This window comes from Canis aureus, chromosome X, assembly GCF_053574225.1.
Source record: "Canis aureus isolate CA01 chromosome X, VMU_Caureus_v.1.0, whole genome shotgun sequence".
Lineage (NCBI taxonomy): Eukaryota > Metazoa > Chordata > Mammalia > Carnivora > Canidae > Canis > Canis aureus.
In genome coordinates this window covers 59,010,496-59,026,115 of record NC_135649.1, presented here as the reverse complement: position 1 = coordinate 59,026,115, position 15,620 = coordinate 59,010,496, and the positions used below count along the sequence as shown (strand labels likewise).

At 37.5% G+C, this 15,620-nt stretch overlaps 1 protein-coding gene across 5 annotated transcripts in view; it reads right to left on the bottom strand.

Annotated features, from left to right (window-relative positions):
* The window catches only part of HDX (highly divergent homeobox), a 306,534-nt gene that overhangs the window by 93,189 nt on the left and 197,725 nt on the right, over window positions 1–15,620 (bottom strand). The gene's annotated exons all lie outside the window — the stretch shown is intronic.

Genomic DNA, 15,620 nt, shown 5'->3' with positions numbered 1-15,620 from the left:
GTTACTCAAAGGCTACCTTTTAAGCAAATCACCAACAGAAAACAATTTGCAAGGTCAAAAATAAAATCAAATAAATTCCAGTAAGATAAAACTCAAGAAATAGTTTCCTTTTGGAAAGAATCCTCCTATGTGAAATCTAATTAGCATTTGGATTAGCATTAAGGACAGAGTCCAATTAACTCCAACTAAAGAGCAATTGAATATGCAGTAATGCTGAAAGAACCATTCACAAAGCCAAATACTGAGAACTAAAAAGATTATTATTTTGTACCAAGGAGAAACTAAAATTATTACTGTCTCAAGTAGTTTGTTGAGCTCTCTGCCTTTATGTAAGAGTCTGTTATTCAAAAAATAACTCCTAATGTACCACTGTGTACCACTGATTTGAGACACTGTCTCTTTTCTCTACTTTTGTTAGTTTGGTAGGAAAAGAACAATATACTAAGATTTGTGAGGATTTTAGTGCCAGGTCTACTAATAGCTGTGTTAAACTTGAGCAGGCCAATCAAGCTTTCTGTGATTCTATTTACTCATCAGTGAAATGGATATTAATACTAGTAATCTTTGACAATTCTAGGTTTGAGGCTTATAAGGCTCAAATATGATAATGGTCACAAAAGTGTTCTGAATAGGTTAACTAGTAAAGCTACAGTAATCAAGAAGGTGTAATATTGGCAAAGGGTGGACATACAGATCAACAGAACAGAAAAGTGGCCAGAAACATATATATTTTCTTAAATATATTAAATATTTTCTTAAAATGTGAAGTAATTCAATAGAAAAGGACAATCTTCCAAAAATAGTGGTTGAACAATTGTAAATCCACATAAAAAGATTATCAATCCTAAAAAAAAGATTATTAATCCTTACATCATATACAAAATTTAACAAGTTTATAAAACCTAAAACCATAAAACTAGAGGAAAGCAGGAGAAAATTTTTGTGTCCTTGGTTTAGGCTGTTTTTCAACAGGCACAAAAAGCATGAAACTTAAAGACTTCATCAAAATTAAAACAATTAAACAAAAAAACTTTGCTCTTCAAAAGACACTGTTAAAATAAAAACATGAGGTACATATTGGGGGAAAATAATTGCAAATCACAAACTGATAAAATACTTGTTTTCACAATACATAAAGAATGTTGACAATTTTAGGACCACCAACAGAATAAAAACAAGAAAAAATATTTGAATACACATTTCATCAAAGAAGAATTGAATGACCAATAAACATGTGAAAAAATGCTTGTTATTTGTCATTAAGGAAATGCAAATTAAAACCTCAAAGAAATACTACCACTAACAAACTACAATACCTAAAGTTAAGAAGACTGACAATAGCTAATGGTGGAGAATGTGGAGCAACTAGAAATCTCATACATTGCTGGTGGGATTATAAAACAGTACAGACACTGGAAAATATTTTGGCAGTTTCTTATAAAATCAAACAATCTTTGTTTCTTGCCATCTGACTCAGGAATCTTACTCTTAAGTATTTACCCAAGGGAAATGAAAATATGTGTCCACAAAATGACATACATGAATATTCATAACAGCTTAAATCATAATAGCCAAAGCCTAAGAACAACACAAGTGTTCATCAGCAGATAAACAAAATGTGTTCTTGATTACACAACTGTGTCCACTTGTCAAGACTCATTTAACTATATAAGAGATGAACTTTATTGTATGGAAATTATATATCAAAACTTGATTTAAATTGTTAGCTAGCGGGAGGAGGGGCAAGATGGCTGAAGAGTAGGGTCCCCAAATCACCTGTCTCCACCAAATTACCTAGATAACCTTCAAATCATCCTGAAAATCTCCGAATTCAGGCTGAGATTTAAAGAGAGAAAGCTGGAATGCTACAGTGAGAAGAGTTCGCGCTTCTATCAAGGTAGGAAGACCGGGAAAAAGAAATAAAAAAACAAAAGGCCTCCAAGGGGGAGGGGCCCCGCGAGGAGCCGGGCTGAGGCCAGGGCGAGTGTCCCCAGGACAGGAAAGCTCGTCCGGGAGAAGCAGGAGCTGCACCAACCTTCCCGGGTGGAAAGGCGCCCACAGGGAGTTAGAGCAGGACCCCAGGAAGGGCGGGGATGTCCTCGGGCTCCTTGGGACACTAACAGACACCTGCGCGCCCAGGAGAGTGCAACATACCCCGCGGCCGAGCTCCCTAAAAGACTGCAGCACGCACGGTGGGCCCCGGAGCAGATCGGAGGGGCTCGGGCGGCGGCTCCGCAGAGGGGGCTGCGCGGCCGGGAGCTCGAATCCAACAGCGCAGGCCCTGGAGCACAGGGCGCCAGGGCCACAGCCTGGGATCCGGCCTCCCCCTGGGACAGGCAGAGGCTGGGAGGGCCCAGGACAGCAAGGACGCTCCTGCCCCGAGCTGAGCAGATCAGCGGCCCCGCCCCGGAGCCTCTAGGCCCTGCAGACCGAGTGCTTCAGGGTTCCTGTGGGGGCTGAATCCAGGGCTCCAGAGCAGCCGCCGCCACCGTGGTTGTTCCTCCTGGGGCCTCACGGGGTAAACAACTCCCACTGAGCCCTGCACCAGGCAGGGGGCAGAGCAGTTCCCCCAAGTGCTGACACCTGAAAATCAGCACAACAGGCCCCTCCCCCAGAAGACCAGATAGACGGACAAGTTCCAGGGGAGTCAAGGGACGTAAAGTACGCAGAATCAGAAGATACTCCCCCGTGTTTTTTTCTTTTCTTTTCATTTCTTTTTTTTCTTTTCTTTTCTTTTCTTTTCTTTTCTTTTCTTTTCTTTTCATTTTTTTTCTTTTCTTTTCTTTTTTCTTTTTTTCTTTTCTTTTCTTTTTTCTTTTCTTTTCTTTTTTCTTTTTTTCTTTTCTTTTTTCTTCTTTTCTTTTCTTTTTTTCTTGATTTCTGTTTGCTTCCGCCACCCTTTTTTTCCTTTCTTTTTCTTTCTCTTTTTCTTCTCTTTTTTCTTGTTTTTCTTCCTTTTTTCTTTTTTCTTTTTCTCTTTTCTTTCCTTCTTTCTCTTTTTCTCCTTTTCCCAAAACAACTTGTTTTTGGCCATTCTGCACTGAGCAAAATGACTAGAAGAAAAACCTCACCTCAAAAGAAAGAATCAGAAACAGTCCTCTCTCCCACACAGTTACAAAATCTGGATTACAATTCAATGTCAGAAAGCCAATTCAAAAGCACTATCATACAGCTACTGGTGGCTCTAGAAAAAAGCATAAAGGACTCAAGAGACTTAATGACTGCAGAATTTAGATCCAATCAGGCAGAAATTAAAAATCAATTGAATGAGATGTAATCCAAATTAGAAGTCCGAATGATGAGGGTTAACCAGGTGGAAGAACGAGTGAGTGACATAGAAGACAAGTTGATGGCAAAGAGAGAAACTGAGGAAAAAAGAGACAGACAATTAAAAGACCATGAGGTTAGATTAAGGGAAATAAACGACAGCCTGAGGAAGAAAAACCTACGTTTAATTGGGGTACCTGAGGGCGCCGAAAGGGACAGAGGGCCAGAATATGTATTTGAACAAATCATAGCTGAAAACTTTCCTAATCTGGGAAGGGAAACAGGCATTCAGATCCAGGAAATAGAGAGATCCCCCCCTAAAATCAATAAAAACCGTTCAACATCTCGACATCTAATAGTGAAGCTTGCAAATTCCAAAGATAAAGAGAAGATCCTTAAAACAGCAAGAGACAAGAAATCCCTGACTTTTATGGGGAGGAGTATTACGGTAACAGCAGACCTCTCCACAGAGACCTGGCAGGCCAGAAAGGGCTGGCAGGATATATTCAGGGTCCTAAATGAGAAGAACATGCAACCAAGAATACTTTATCCAGCAAGGCTCTCATTCAAAATGGAAGGAGACAGAAGTGCTTCCAAGACGGGCAGGAACTGAAAGAATATGTGACCTCCAAACCAGGTCTGCAAGAAATTTTAAGGGGGACTCTTAAAATTCCCCTTTAAGAAGAAGTTCAGTGAACAATCCACAAAAACAGGGACTAAATAGATATCATGATGACACTAAACTCATATCTGTCAATAGTAACTCTGAATGTGAATGGGCTTAATGACCCCATCAAAAGGCGCAGAGTTTCAGACTGGATAAAAAAGCAGGACCCATCTATTTGCTGTCTACAAGAGACTCATTTTAGACAGAAGGACACCTACAGCCTGAAAATAAAAGGTTGGAGAACCATTTACCATTCAAATGGTCCTCAAAAGAAAGCAGGGGTAGCCATCCTTATATCAGATAAACTAAATTTTACCCCAAAGACTGTAGTGAGAGATGAAGAGGGACACTATCTCATACTTAAAGGATATATCCAACAAGAGGACTTAACAAAATTCAATATATATGCCCCGAATGTGGGAGCTGCCAAATATTTAAACCAATTAATAACCAAAGTGAAGAAATACTTAGATAATAATACACTTATACTTGGTGACTTCAATCTAGCTCTTTCTACCCTCAATAGGTCTTCTAAGCACAACATCTCCAAAGAAACGAGAGCTTTAAATGATACACTGGACCAGAGCTAGAGAAAAAACAGCAGGTGAACCCTACACCCAGCAGAAAAAGAGACTTAATTAAAATTCGAGCAGAACTCAATGAAATCGAGACCAGAAGAACTGTGGAACAGATCTCCAGAACCAGGAGTTGGTTCTTTGAAAGAATTAATAAGATAGATAAACCATTAGCCAGCCTTATTAAAAAGAAGAGAGAGAAGACTCAAATTAATAAAATCATGAATGAGAAAGGAGAGATCACTACCAACACCAAGGAAATACAAATGATTTTAAAAACATATTATGAACAGCTATACGCCAATAAATTAGGCAATCTAGAAGAAATGGACGCATTCCTGGAAAGCCACAAACTAACAAAACTGGAACAGGAAGAAATAGAAAACCTGAACAGGCCAATAACGAGGGAGGAAATTGAAGCAGTCATCAAAAACCTCCCAAGACACAAGAGTCCAGGGCCAGATGGCTTCCCAGGGGAATTCTATCAAACGTTTAAAGAAGAAATCATACCTATTCTACTAAAGCTGTTTGGAAAGATAGAAAGAGATGGAGTACTTCCAAATTCGTTCTATGAGGCCAGCATCACCTTAATTCCAAAACCAGACAAAGACCCCACCAAAAAGGAGAATTACAGACCAATATCCCTGATGAACATGGATGCAACAATTCTAAACAAGATACTAGCCAATAGGAATCAACAGTACATTAAGAAAATTATTCACCAAGACCAAGTAGGATTTATCCCCGGGACTCAAGGCTGGTTCAACACTCGTAAAACAATCAATGTGATTCATCATATCAGCAAGAGAAAAACCAAGAACCATATGATCCTCTCATTAGATGCAGAGAAAGCATTTGACAAAATACAGCATCCATTCCTGATCAAAACTCTTCAGAATGTAGGGATAGAGGGAACTTTCCTCGACATCTTAAAAGTCATCTACGAAAAGCCCACAGCAAATATCATTCTCAATGGAGAAGCACTGGAAGTCTTTCCCCTAAGATCAGGAACAAGACAGGGATGTCCACTCTCACCACTGCTATTCAACATAGTACTGGAAGTCCTAGCCTCAGCAATCAGGCAACAAAAAGACATTAAAGGCATTCAAATTGGCAAAGAAGAAGTCAAACTCTCCCTCTTCGCCGATAACATGATACTCTACATAGAAAACCCAAAAGTCTCCACCCCAAGATTGCTAGAACTCATACAGCAATTTGGTAGTGTGGCAGGATACAAAATCAATGGCATTTCTATACACTAACAATGAGACTGAAGAAAGAGAAATTAAGGAGTCAATCCCATTTACAATTGCACCCAAAAGTGTAAGATACCTAGGAATAAACCTAACCAAAGAGGTAAATGATCAATACCCTAAAAACTATAGAACACTTCTGAAAGAAATTGAGGAAGACACAAAGAGATGGAAAAATATTCCATGCTCATGGATTGGCAGAATTAATATTGTGAAAATGTCAATGTTACCCAGGGCAATTTACACGTTTAATGCAATCCCTATCAAAATACCAGGGACTTTCTTCAGAGAGTTAGAACAAATTATTTTAAGATTTGTGTGGAATCAGAAAAGACCCCGAATAGCCAGGGGAATTTTAAAAAGGAAAACCATATCTGGGGGCATCACAATGCCAGATTTCAGGTTGTACTACAAAGCTGTGGTCATCAGGACAGTGTGGTACTGGCACAAAATCAGACACATAGATCAATGGAACAGAATAGAGAACCCAAAAGTGGACCCTGAACTTTATGGTCAACTAATATTCGATAAATGAGGAAAGACTATCCATTGGAAGAAAGACAGTCTCTGCAATAAATGGTGCTGGGAAAATTGGACATCCACATGCAGAAGAATGAAACTAGACCACTCTCTTTCACCATACACAAAGATAAACTCAAAATGGATGAAAGATCTAAATGTGGGACAAGATTCCATCAAAATCCTAGAGGAGAACACAGGCAACACCCTTTTTGAACTCGGCCACAGTAACTTCTTGCAAGATACATCCACAAATCAAGAGAAACAAAAGCAAAAATGAACTATTGGGACTTCATCAAGATTAGAAGCTTTTGCAAAGCAAAGGATACATTCAACAAAACTAAAAGACAACCTACAGAATCGGAGAAGATATTTGCAAATGACATATCAGATAAAGGGTAGTTTCCAAAATATATAAAGAACTTATTAAACTCAACACCAAAGAAACAAACAATCCAATCATGAAATGGGCAAAAGACATGAAGAGAAATCTCACAGAGGAAGACATAGACATGGCCAACATGCACATGAGAAAATGCTTTGCATCACTTGCCATCAGGGAAATACAAATCAAAACCACAATGAGATACCACCTCACTCCAGTGAGAATGGAGAAAATTAAGAAGGCAGGAAACCACAAATGTTGGCGAGGATGTGGAGAAAAGGGAACCCTCTTACACTGTTGGTGGGAATGTGAACTGGTGCAGCCACTCTGGAAAACTGTGTGGAGGTTCCTCAAAGGGTTAAAAATAGCCCTGCCCTACGACCCAGCAATTGCACTGTTGGGGATTTACCCCTACGATTCAGATGCAATGAAACACCGGGACATCTGCACCCCGATGTTTATAGCAGCAATGTCCACAATAGCCAAACTGTGGAAGGAGCCTTGGTGTCCATCTAAATATGAATGGATAAAGAAGATGTGGTTTATGTATACAATGGAATACTACTCAGCCATTAGAAATGACAAATACCCACCATTTGCTTCAAAGTGGATGGAACTGGAGGGTATTATGCTGAGTGAAGTAAGTCAATCGGAGAAGGACAAACAGTGTATGTTCTCATTCATTTGGGGATTATAAATAATAGTGAAAGGGAATATAGGGGAAGGGAGAAGAAATGTGTGGGAAATATCAGAGAGACAGATCATGAAGACTCCTAACTCTGGGAAGCGAACTAGGGGTGGTGGGAGGGGAGGAGGGCGGGGGGTGGGGCTGAATGGGTGACGGGCACTGAGGGGGACACTTGACGGGATGAGCACTGTGTGTTATTCTGTATGTTGGTAAATTGAAAACCAATAAAAAATTAATTTATTAAAAAATAAATAAATTGTTAGCTAGCCCTCTTGCCAAAAAAAAAACACCTTAAAAATGTTAAAAATAAGCTATAAGTATTCTCTGTAGCTGGAGAACTGGTCTCAAATTGCATAGCAGGACCTTTATCAGTATATGTTCAAAGAGCTGCATAAAAAACATTGAAATTAGTTAATTCTATGGTCATTCTTATTGTTTCAATTGTAAGGATACAGTTATATTAATTGCATTCATTCTATGAACTGCACCAATTATTTCATCAGCTCAGTTTAGAACTTCTTTTACCTAATAAAACTGCTTCCTTTTCAGACAATTTAATATCAAGCTAATATCAAGCTATCAATTTAATATTAATTTAATATCAATACAAATGATTATTTAAGCCAAATTCCTTATACAAAAGCTCCCTACAGCAATCTCATTTAGTAAAGCATTATAATAAAATTTAACACGCTTCTGCCATATTATATTTGACTAATTCTAAACTTATTTTTTTAGTATTTACTGTCAGAGCAATACTATTAGTAAAGTATGGACCCAGAAGTCTTTTCAAATGCAGGAATTGTAATGTCTCCTTTGAATGTATAGTCTTAATGAACAGCACTCACAGTCCATTAGAAAACATTTCAAAATATTAACTCACATTTGCAGAAATCACAAATCATCTTTTGGTTTACAGATCTCTATTTTCTCATGCAAATATTTCTTTTACTCAATATTTATACAATGTTTGAGGAGTCGAGCTCACCAACTTGCCTCATAAGTATTTTGGATTAGTCAAAACTCAGCATGTGTATTTCTAGCAATATATATCATTCAGAAAACCCACTATGCACAAACTGAGTATTGCATAGTAATAATATTACTATAGGAATGATTATTACTAGTAATTGAACACATATAAGAAACCATTCTTTCATTTTGTTTCAATGAATTCCAAGAATAATGAGGGACTATTTAATTCAATGTGGGAGAAAAGTTATAGTGATCCAGTTTCTAATTTTAATTGATTTTATAGAAGTGAGTACTTGCATACTACAATTAAAAGTTTTTTTTAAGGATAAGTAAACTAAATTATTCACTGATGCAGGAATTAGATACTAGATACCTATATGCTGGAAACTAGACCAGGTAACACATAGATGAAGAAAAATATGTAGTTTCAAGAAGCTTATGATGAATATACTTAAGAAATCAGTGAAGTGATTTTGATCCCCAAACAAGGAATACTAGCATATGTATGCAAAAAGGGAACAAAACTATTCTCTGAAAAAAGACTGAATTTCAAAACTGATCAGCTGTTTTAAATCAACATCCTGAAATCAGCAATGAGAATTGTTATATGAGGTTTTATTTACCCTTAATTTATATTTCCTTTTTTTCTGGGAGAAAATAGATTTCAATTCAACTAATCTCCAACAAATCAATAAGGAAAAGACATTAAAACTTTAGAAAATTAGGCAAAATACTTTAAAAGTTACTTCACAAAGATTATACAAAAGGCCAATATCATAATAAAATATTTAGATGTATTAATTACCAGGGAAATGAAAATTAAAACCATAATACAATAATATTTCACATGAAACAGAAAGGCTAACATGCAAAAATCAGACAGTACTACTCAGGGAGAATACTAGAACTCCCATTCACTGATGCTGATGTGTAAAATTGGGAATTCCAATAAAGTTGAACATTTTTTACTTATTTCCCTTATGACTCAGCAATTCTATATGTGTGGAAATGTATGTGTGTAGATATAGATATAGATACAGATACAGATATAAATATTTACACATATATGATATTACTCTTTTCTACAAAACTGTTATAATTGAGGTAAAATTGACATACAATGTTATATTGGTTTCAGGTATACAAAATATTGATTTGACAAGTTTCTCTTTTTTTTTCTTTTTTTTTATTGGTGTTCAATTTACTAACATACAGAATAACACCCAGTGCCCGTCACCCATTCACTCCCACCCCCCGCCCTCCTCCCCTTCTACCACCCCTAGTTCGTTTCCCAGAGTTAGCAGTCTTTACATTCTGTCTCCCTTTCTGATATTTCCCACACATTTCTTCTCCCTTCCCTTATTTTCCCTTTCACTATTATTTATATTCCCCAAATGAATGAGAACATATAATGTTTGTCCTTCTCCGACTGACTTACTTCACTCAGCATAATACCCTCCAGTTCCATCCACGTTGAAGCAAATGGGGGGTATTTGTCATTTCTAATAGCTGAGTAATATTCCATTGTATACATAAACCACATCTTCTTTATCCATTCATCTTTCGTTGGACACCGAGGCTCCTTCCACAGTTTGGCTATCGTGGCCATTGCTGCTAGAAACATCGGGGTGCAGGTGTCCCGGCGTTTCATTGCATTTGTATCTTTGGGGTAAATCCCCAACAGTGCAATTGCTGGGTCGTAGGGCAGGTCTATTTTTAACTGTTTGAGGAACCTCCACACAGTTTTCCAGAGTGGCTGCACCAGTTCACAGTCCCACCAACAGTGTAAGAGGGTTCCCTTTTCTCCGTATCCTCTCCAACATTTGTTGTTTCCTGCCTTGTTAATTTTCCCCATTCTCACTGGTGTGAGGTGGTATCTCATTGTAGTTTTCATTTGTATTTCCCTGATGGCAAGTGATGCAGAGCATTTTCTCATATGCATGTTGGCCATGTCTATGTCTTCCTCTGTGAGATTTCTCTTCATGTCTTTTGCCCATTTCATGATTGGATTGTTTGTTTCTTTGGTGTTGAGTTTAATAAGTTCTTTATAGATCTTGGAAACTAGCCCTTTATCTGATATGTCATTTGCAAATATCTTCTCCCATTCTGTAGGTTGTCTTTGAGTTTTGTTGACTGTATGCTTTGCTGTGCAAAAGCTTCTTATCTTGATGAAGTCCCAATAGTTCATTTTTGCTTTTGTTTCTTTTGCCTTCGTGGATGTATCTTGCAAGAAGTTACTATGGCCGAGTTCAAAAAGGGTGTTGCCTGTGTTCTTCTCTAGGATTTTGATGGAATCTTGTCTCACATTTAGATCTTTCATCCATTTTGAGTTTCTCTTTGTGTATGGTGAAAGAGAGTGGTCTAGTTTCATTCTTCTGCATGTGGATGTCCAATTTTCCCAGCACCATTTATTGAAGAGACTGTCTTTCTTCCAATGGATAGTCTTTCCTCCTTTATCGAATATTAGTTGCCCATAAAGTTCAGGGTCCACTTCTGGATTCTCTATTCTGTTCCACTGATCTATGTGTCTGTTTTTGTGCCAGTACCACACAGTCTTGATGACCACAGCTTTGTAGTACAACCTGAAATCTGGCATTGTGATGCCCCCAGATATGGTTTTCTTTTTTAAAATTCCCCTGGCTATTCGGGGTCTTTTCTGATTCCACACAAATCTTAAAATAATTTGTTCTAACTCTCTGAAGAAAGTTCATGGTATTTTGATAGGGATTGCATTAAACGTGTATATTGCCCTGGGTAACATTGACATTTTCACAATATTAATTCTGCCAATCCATGAGCATGGGATATTTTTCCATCTCTTTGTGTCTTCCTCAATTTCTTTCAGAAGTGTTCTATAGTTTTGAGGGTATAGATCCTTTACATCTTTGGTGAGGTTTATTCCTAGGTATCTTATGCTTTTGGGTGCAATTGTAAATGGGATTGACTCCTTAATTTCTCTTTCTTCAGTCTCATTGTTAGTGTATAGAAATGCCACTGACTTCTGGGCATTGATTTTGTATCCTGCCACACTACCGAATTGCTGTATGAGTTCTAGCAATCTTGGGGTGGAGACTTTTGGGTTTTCTATGTAGAGTATCATGTTATCGGCGAAGAGGGAGAGTTTGACTTCTTCTTTGCCAATTTGAATGCCTTTAATGAGATTTGACAAGTTTCTCAATGCTCATAACAGTAAGTGTAGTCCCAATCTGTCACCATATAATGTTAATAACATAACAATATTATTGAATATATTCCCTATGTTGTACTTTTGTACTCTGCATCTTATTTATTATATAACTGGAAGTTTGTACCTCTTAATTCCCTTCATCTATTTTGTTCATTCAAAAATTCCCATAGGAACCACCTCCCCTCTGGCAACTACCACTTTGTGCTCTGTATTTAAGTGTCTGTTTATTCTGTTTGTTCATCTGTTTTGTTTCCTAAATTCCATGTTATATGTGAAATCATATGGTATTCATTTTTCTCTGCTGGATTTATTTCAGTTAGCATGATACCCTCTAGGTCCATCTGTGTGGTTGCAAATGGCAAAATCTCACTCTTTTTTAAGTTAAAGTAATACACATACACCACATACACACAAACACATATTATTTCTTTACCCATTCATATATCCATGGACAATTTGGAAGACTGCATGTTTCTAGAAATTCATTCATTTCTCTAGGTTGTCAGATTTGTTGGCATATAATTTTTCATAATATTTTTATATAATTCTTCATATTTCTGTGGAGTTGGTTGCTATTTCTCCTTCATTTTATTTATTTGAGTCATTTCTCTTTTTTCTTGTTGAGTCTGGATAGAGGATTATCAATTTTATCTTTTCAAAGAACCAACTCTTGGACTCATTGATCTTCTCTATTACTTTTTAGTCTCTATTTTATTTATTCCTGCCATAGTATTTATTAATTCCTTCTTTCTACTAGCTTTGGACTTTGTTCTTTTTGTAGTTCCTTTAGGGGTAAGTTTTTGTTGTTTATTTTTTTCTTGTTTCTTGAGTTAGAGCTGTATTGCTACATAAACTTCACTCTTACAACAACTTTTGCTACATACTAAAGATTTTGGATTATTGTGTTTTCATTTTCGTTTGTGTCCATGTATTTTTTAATTACCTTTCATTTCTTCATCGACCCATTGGTTGTTCAGTAGCATGTTATTTAGCTCTGTGTGCTTGTGTTTTTGAGAGATTTTTACCCCTGTAATTGATTTCTAGTTTCATACCATTGTGGTTAATTTTTTTTCTTAGTGTTATTTTAAACTTTTCAAATTTATCGAGGCTTGTTTTATGGCCTTGTTTTATGATCTATCCTGGAGAATGTGCCATGTGCACTTGAAGAGGGTGTGTTCCTCTGCTTTTATAATATTCTTCCATCCCTTCACTTTCAATCTACATGTGTTTTTAGGTGTGAAGTAAGTGTCATGCAGGCAATATATAGATGGGTCTTGCTTTTTTATATTATTCATGAGAGACACAGGCAGAGGGAGGAGCAGGCTCCTTGCAGGGGGCCTGATGCGGACTCGATCCCAGATTCCAGGATCAGGACCTGAGCCAAAGGCAGGCACTCAACCACTGAGCCACCCAGGTGTCCCTGGTCCATTTACATTTAAAGTAATTATTAATGGTTACATATTTATTGCCATTTTAAAGTTGTTTTCTTGTTGTTCTGGTAGTTCTTGTCTGCTCCTTTCTTCCCTCCTTTACTTCTCTTGTGTTTTGTTGTTTTGTTTTGTTTTGTTTTTTTCCCAAATCAGTATAGTTTTTATTGCATTATTAAGGTATCACAAATAAGTCTGAAAAATCATCTGGCCACTTGCTGTTTCTGTTGCTGGACAACTGAGAGCTTATTCATCAGCCTGCTGAACTGTTCGTTTTTCAGAAATATAGATACCATCAAAAAATTTTCTGATATCCTTGTTCTTAACAGTTGTCGCTTGCTGAATCAAAGCAGCTGAGTTCGAAACAAGTTCAATGTCATTTCCTTCAAGAATTAACTCATCTTTTTGGGCTTGAGATACAGAACAAGCAATACCTCGCCTCATTCAAATGCTGCGAATGTATTTTTCACCTAGGAAATTTCGGATTTCAACAAGAGAACCATTCTTCTGAATAACACTGATGGGGAAGTGAGCATACCCCGACCTCATCTTGTTTTTTTTTTTTTAATTTTATTTATTTATTCATGATAGACAGACAGACAGAGGCAGAGACACAGGTAGAGAGAGAAGCAGGCTCCATGCAGGGAGCCCAACGCGGGACTTGATCCTGGGACTCCAGAATCACGCCCCGGGCCAAAGGCAGGCGCTAAACCACTGAGCCACCCAGGGATCCCTCACCGACCTCATCTTGTAAAGGAAGCCCAGTGTAATGCCTTTGATCATGTTCGGTATGTGACTACAGATCGTGAGAACAGTAGCCAGTTATTTTCTATTTCCCCACCATGCGTCAACTCGGAGCCTCTTCTTTTTCTTTCCGAGAAGACTGAGTTCTACATTGATGTGATTGAAGTCCCTTCGCAGCGTTCCTCTGGGGTCCTTCACAATCACAGTGCGTACCTTCATGGTGATGTCAACATTTTCTGGAATGTCGACAGTCTGATTGCTGAGAATGGTCTTCATTCTCGCAATAGATGTGACAAAGCTTCCCTTGCGTTTTGATAGCTTTCTTTAGTGTTTGCTTAACTTCCCTTCTCTTTATTTTTTTGTTTATTGTGATTTTTTTTAAGTTGTGGTTACCACTGCATTCATATATTATGCATGTTGTGTGTATAGTAGGCTATAATAAGTTGATGGTTGCTTAAGTTTGAACGCGTTCTAAAAGCCCTAACTTGTTACTCCCTCCCTCACGTATTATGTATATGATGTCATATCTTACATCTTCTTATTTTGTGTAACCCTTAACCAAATTTTTGGCACACTTTATTTTACTACTTTTGTGTTTTAACCTCCATACTGGCCTTATAAATAAATAATCTTTCATTCTGTTGTCATATGTGAAATTGTTTCCTTTCTTAATTTTCTTTACTTCTAATTATCATTACTTATAAAGTTGGTTTAGTGGTGATGAATTCCTCTAACTTCTTTTGCCTAGGAAGCTTTTTCTGTCCTCTTCAATTCTGAATGATAACCTTGCTGGGTATTCTTAATTGTAGGTTTTTCACTTTTATCACTTTGAAGATATCATGCCAATCCCTTCTGGCTTGCAATGTTACTGCTAAAAAAAAAATAGCTGATAACCTTATGGAGTTTCCCTTATTTGTAACTACTTTCTTTTGTTGTTTTTAAATTCTCTCTTTATTGTTATATTTAGCTTTTTTAATTATTATGTGTCTTGTGGACCTTGTTGGGCTCATCTTGTTAACGGCTTCTTTTAATTCTTGCACCTAGATCTGTTTCCTGCCCCAGGTTAAGGAAGCTTCCAGCCATTTTCTCAAATATTTTTTGCCCCTTTCTCTCTCTCTCCTCATTCTGGGATTTCTATAATGTGAATGTTATTATGCTTGATGATGTTACATTGTTTTCTTAACCTATTCTCTTTTATTATTCTTTTTGCTTTTTGATGTTCAGATTGGTTACTTTCCATTATCCTGTCTTCCAGATCACTGACCCATTTTTCTGCATTCTCTAATCAGATGTTGATTCTTTTCTAGTGTATTTTTCATATCACTTACTGAATTCTTCAGCCCTGATTCATTATTATTTATATTATCTATGTCTTTGTGGAAGCTCTCACTGAGTTTACCCATTCTTTGCTAAAGTCCTGTGAGTATCTTTATGACCATTACTTTGAACTTTTTATCAGGCATATGACTTACCTTTGTTTCATTTCATTCTTTTACTGTGATTTTGTCTTGTTCTTTCATTTGGAACATATTCCTCTGTCTCTTCATTTCGCCTAACTCTCTGTGTTTGTTTCTATGTATTAGATAGGTCAGCTACATCTCCTGATCTTGAAACTGGTGGCCTTGTGTATAAGAGCTCCTGTGGTACCCTATAGTGCAGTGTCCCCATATCATCAGGATCAGGTGCCTCACAGGTGTGCCCTGTGTGGGCTGCATGTAACCTTCTGTTGCGGCTGAGCCATCATTGCCTTCAGCCCAGATAGCTACAATGGCTCACTTTGCCCTCTGTGAGCACACTTTTGAGAGTTCTGGCTGAGACCAGACAGGACTGGTTGGTGGGTGAGACCATTACACATCCCAGCAGTGTGCTATTAGCCTCTCTGCCAAAACTGCACAAAAGTGCAGGGCTCAGTCACTGTACATGCAGTTAAGAA